We start from the raw sequence: 5,571 nt of genomic DNA, 5'->3' as shown, positions 1-5,571 counted from the left end.
CTCCTCCTCAGTGTAGGCCTGTTTCCTCCTCCTCCTCCTCAGTGTAGGCCTGTTTCCTCCTCCTCCTCCTCAGTGTAGGCCTGTTTCCTCCTCCTCAGTGTAGGCCTGTTTCCTCCTCCTCCTCCTCAGTGTAGGCCTGTTTCCTCCTCCTCCTCCTCAGTGTAGGCCTGTTTCCTCCTCCTCAGTGTAGGCCTGTTCCTCCTCCTCCTCCTCAGTGTAGGCCTGTTTCCTCCTCCTCAGTGTAGGCCTGTTTCCTCCTCCTCCTCCTCAGTGTAGGCCTGTTTCCTCCTCCTCCTCCTCCTCAGTGTAGGCCTGTTTCCTCCTCCTCAGTGTAGGCCTGTTTCCTCCTCCTCCTCCTCAGTGTAGGCCTGTTTCCTCCTCCTCCTCCTCAGTGTAGGCCTGTTTCCTCCTCCTCAGTGTAGGCCTGTTTCCTCCTCCTCAGTGTAGGCCTGTTTCCTCCTCCTCAGTGTAGGCCTGTTTCCTCCTCCTCAGTGTAGGCCTGTTTCCTCCTCCTCAGTGTAGGCCTGTTTCCTCCTCCTCAGTGTAGGCCTGTTTCCTCCTCCTCAGTGTAGGCCTGTTTCCTCCTCCTCAGTGTAGGCCTGTTTCCTCCTCCTCAGTGTAGGCCTGTTTCCTCCTCCTCAGTGTAGGCCTGTTTCCTCCTCCTCAGTGTAGGCCTGTTTCCTCCTCCTCAGTGTAGGCCTGTTTCCTCCTCCTCAGTGTAGGCCTGTTTCCTCCTCCTCAGTGTAGGCCTGTTTCCTCCTCCTCAGTGTAGGCCTGTTTCCTCCTCCTCAGTGTAGGCCTGTCTCATCCTCCGCAGGTCAAGGACAGAAAAGGCTGTACATCGTTCTGTGTATAGGCCCCAAATGGCACCCACAGGGCTCTGGTCAAAGTCGTGCACTATGTAGGAATAGGGTGCGATTTGGAGTTAAGCTGCCTCTCTCACTCACTCCCCAACTCCCCCCTCTTCACTCCCTGACTCCCCCCCACTTCACTCTCTGACTCCCCCCATATTCCCCCCCTCACTCCCCCCTCTTCACTCCCTGACTCCCCCCCACTTCACTCTCTGACTCCCCCCATATTCACCCCTTCACTCCCCCCCTCTTCACTCCCTGACTCCCCCCATATTCACCCCCTCACTCCCCCCCTCTTCACTCCCTGACTCCCCCCATATTCACCCCCTCACTCCCCCCTCTTCACTCCCTGACTCCCCTCCCACTTCACTCTCTGACTCCCCTTATATTCACCCCCTCACTCCCCCCCTCTTCACTCCCTGACTCCTCCCATATTCACCCCCTCACTCCCCCCCTCTTCACTCCCTGACTCCCCCCATAGTCACCCCCTGACTCCCCCCTCTTCACTCTCTGACTCCCCCCCCACTTCACTCTCTGACTCCCCTTATATTCACCCCCTCACTCCCCCCCCTTCACTCCCTGACTCCCCCCATATTCACCCCCTCACTCCCCCCCTCTTCACTCCCTGACTCCCCCCATAGTCACCCCCTGACTCCCCCCTCTTCACTCCCTGACTCCCCCCCACTTCACTCTCTGACTCCCCCCATATTCACCCCCTCACTCCCTTCCTCTTCACTCCCTGACTCCCCCCTCTTTACTCTCTGACCCCCCCCCCCCCCTCTTCACTCCCTGACTCCCCCCTCTTTACTCTCTGACCCCCTCCCCCCCCTCTTCACTCCCTGACTCCCTCCTCTTCACTCCCTGACCTCCCTATCTTCACTCCCTGACTCCCCCAACTTCACTTTCTGACTCCCCCCTCTTAACAATCATTTTATTTGGATGGAAATAGCAGCGCACATGTATTTGTAAGCTAAGCATTGATAATTTGACACCATATCCGATAGCCAGTTAAAAATATATTAAGGGGTATTTAATGGGTGATCTGATATCTGACTTCGTACCTTGACAGTCAGTGCCTGAGGTTAATAAACCTGTCTGATGCCTGAAATAAAACCTGTGATACCTGTGTCTCTACCTGTCTGTGTCTCTCCCAGTCTGTGTCTCTACCTGTCTGTCTCTGTCCCAGTCTGTGTCTGTCCCAGTCTGTCTCTGTCTCAGTCTGTGTCTCTCCCAGTCTGTGTCTGTCTCAGTCTGTGTCTGTCCCAGTCTGTGTCTGTCCCTGTCTGTGTCTCTACCTGTCTGTGTCTGTCCCTGTCTGTGTCTGTCCCTGTCTGTGTCTGTCCCAGTCTGTGTCTGTCCCTGTCTGTGTCTGTCCCAGTCTGTGTCTGTCCCTGTCTGTGTCTCTACCTGTCTGTGTCTCTACCTGTCTGTGTCTCTACCTGTCTGTGTCTGTCTCAGTGTGTGTCTGTCCCAGTCTGTGTCTCTACCTGTCTGTGTCTCTCCCAGTCTGTGTCTCTACCTGTCTGTGTCTCTACCTGTCTGTGTCTCTACCTGTCTGTGTCTGTCTCAGTCTGTGTCTCTACCTGTCTGTGTCTCTCCCAGTCTGTGTCTCTACCTGTCTGTGTCTCTACCTGTCTGTGTCTCTACCTGTCTGTGTCTCTCCCAGTCTGTGTCTCTACCTGTCTGTGTCTCTACCAGTCTGTGTCTCTACCTGTCTGTGTCTCTACCTGTCTGTGTCTCTACCTGTCTGTGTCTCTCCCAGTCTGTGTCTCTACCTGTCTGTGTCTCTCCCAGTCTGTGTCTCTACCTGTCTGTGTCTCTACCTGTCTGTGTCTGTCTCAGTCTGTGTCTGTCCCAGTCTGTGTCTCTCCCAGTCTGTGTCTCTCGCTGTCTGTGTCTGTCTCAGTCTGTGTCTGTCTCAGTCTGTGTCTGTCTCAGTCTGTGTCTCTCCCAGTCTGTGTCTGTCTCAGTCTGTGTCTGTCCCAGTCTGTGTCTGTCCCTGTCTGTGTCTGTCCCTGTCTGTGTCTGTCCCTGTCTGTGTCTCTCCCAGTCTGTGTCTCTCCCTGTCTGTGTCTGTCTCAGTCTGTGTCTGTCCCTGTCTGTGTCTGTCCCAGTCTGTGTCTGTCCCTGTCTGTGTCTGTCCCAGTCTGTGTCTCTCCCAGTCTGTGTCTGTCTCAGTCTGTGTCTGTCCCTGTCTGTGTCTCTAACTGTCTGTCTCTGTCCCAGTCTGTGTCTGTCCCAGTCTGTGTCTGTCCCTGTCTGTGTCTCTACCTGTCTGTGTCTCTCCCAGTCTGTGTCTGTCCCAGTCTGTGTCTGTCCCTGTCTGTGTCTGTCCCAGTCTGTGTCTCTACCTGTCTGTGTCTGTCCCAGTCTGTGTCTCTACCTGTCTGTGTCTGTCCCAGTCTGTGTCTGTCCCAGTCTGTGTCTCTACCTGTCTGTGTCTGTCCCAGTCTGTGTCTCTACCTGTCTGTGTCTGTCCCAGTCTGTGTCTCTCCCAGTCTGTGTCTCTACCTGTCTGTCTCTGTCCCAGGCTGTCTCTACCTGAAGGCTCTTGGAAATAATATATGCTTTTTAACTTGATCTCGTAATGAGTGAGGAGGCGCGAGGGTTCGGACGGTGTGTGTGACAGGGTTTTCAGGTTTGGTGTGTTGATGATGAATCCTGAAGGCTCCTGGAAATAAAACAATCTCATCAGATAGATAATTTTTCAGCTACGATGGTGGACTGTGTGACTCAGTTGGTGATAATGTACCACTTTGTGAATCTAAATAAACTGAGACTGCGTCCCAAACGGCACCCCATTGCCTATATAGTGCACTACTTTAGACTACAGCTTTATGGCCATTTGGGACGCAACAAGAATGATGTGCATGTGCAAGGGCGCTTGCTTCTCTCTCCTGCCATGTGATAGCTGCATGACACTGATGCTGTGCCAATGAGTCAGCCTGACAACAAATGCTGACAAATACAGCCTCTCTCTCACGTCGCACATATTAGCATTTATTGGGATGACTCACGTACTGGAGGCAGCTCTGCAGAATGGTCACTTGCTGGCACAGCCACAACGTCATAAAATCTTACTTTAAACCTAACCTCAACCCTTTACCACACTGCTAATCCTAATGACTAACCCTAACCACACTGCTAACCCTAATGACTAACCCTAACCCTAACCACACTGCTAACCCTGATGACTAACCCTAACCCTAACCACACTGCTAACCCTGATGACTAACCCTAACCCTAACGACACTGCTAACCCTAATGACTAACCCTAACCCTAACCACACTGCTAACCCTAATGACTAACCCTAACCCTAACCACACTGCTAACCCTAATGACTAACTCTAACCACACTGCTAACCCTAATGACTAACCCTAACCCTAACCACACTGCTAACCCTAATGACTAACGCTAACCCTAACCACACTGCTAACTCTAATGACTAACCCTAACCCTAACCACACTGCTAACCCTAATGACTAACCATAACCCTAACCACACTGCTAACCCTAATGACTAACCCTAACCTTGACAACACTGCTAACCCTAATGACTAACCCTAACCTTAACCACACTGCTAACCCTAATGACTAACTCTAACCACACTGCTAACCCTAATGACTAACCCTAACCCTAACCACACTGCTAACCCTAATGACTAACGCTAACCCTAACCACACTGCTAACCCTAATGACTAACCCTAACCCTAACCACACTGCTAACCCTAATGACTAACCATAACCCTAACCACACTGCTAACCCTAATGACTAACCCTAACCTTGACAACACTGCTAACCCTAATGACTAACCCTAACCCTAACCACACTGCTAACCCTAATGACTAACCCTAACCACACTGCTAACCCTAATGACTAACCCTAACCCTAACCACACTGCTAACCTTAATGACTAACTGTAACCACACTGCTAACCCTAATGACTAACCCTAACCCTAACCACACTGCTAACCCTAATGACTAACCCTAACCTTGACAACACTGCTAACCCTAATGACTAACCCTAACCCTAACCACACTGCTAACCCTAATGACTAACCCTAACCCTAACCACACTGCTAACCCTAATGACTAACCCTAACCACACTGCTAACCCTAATGACTAACCCTAACCACACTGCTAACCCTAATGACTAACCCTAACCCTAACGACACTGCTAACCCTATTGACTAACCCTAACCACACTGCTAACCCTAATGACTAACTCTAACCACACTGCTAACCCTAATGACTAACCCTAACCCTAACCACACTGCTAACCCTAATGACTAACCCTAACCCCACTGCTAACCCTAATGACTAACCCTAACCCTAACCACACTGCTAACCCTAATGACTAACCATAACCCTAACCACACTGCTAACCCTAATGACTAACCCTAACCCTAACCACACTGCTAACCCTAATGACTAACCCTAACCACACTGCTAACCCTAATGACTAACCCTAACCCTAACCACACTGCTAACCCTAATGACTAACCATAACCCTAACCACACTGCTAACCCTAATGACTAACTCTAACCTTAAATTAAGACAAAAAAGCTAATTTACGTTTTCATGAATTTTTACAATATAACCAATTTGACTTTGCAGCTGGCACATCTAGCGGAAATCGCTCAGTTCTGCCTCCAGGACAAGTGTTTGTTTGTTTGTGTTGGAAGTCGTCCTGCTCTTCGTGGTAAAGGAATATC

The sequence above is a fragment of the Coregonus lavaretus genome (assembly GCF_964263955.1).
Source record: "Coregonus lavaretus genome assembly, chromosome: 21".
NCBI classification, from domain to species: domain Eukaryota; kingdom Metazoa; phylum Chordata; class Actinopteri; order Salmoniformes; family Salmonidae; genus Coregonus; species Coregonus lavaretus.
This window is presented reverse-complemented; position numbering follows the sequence as displayed.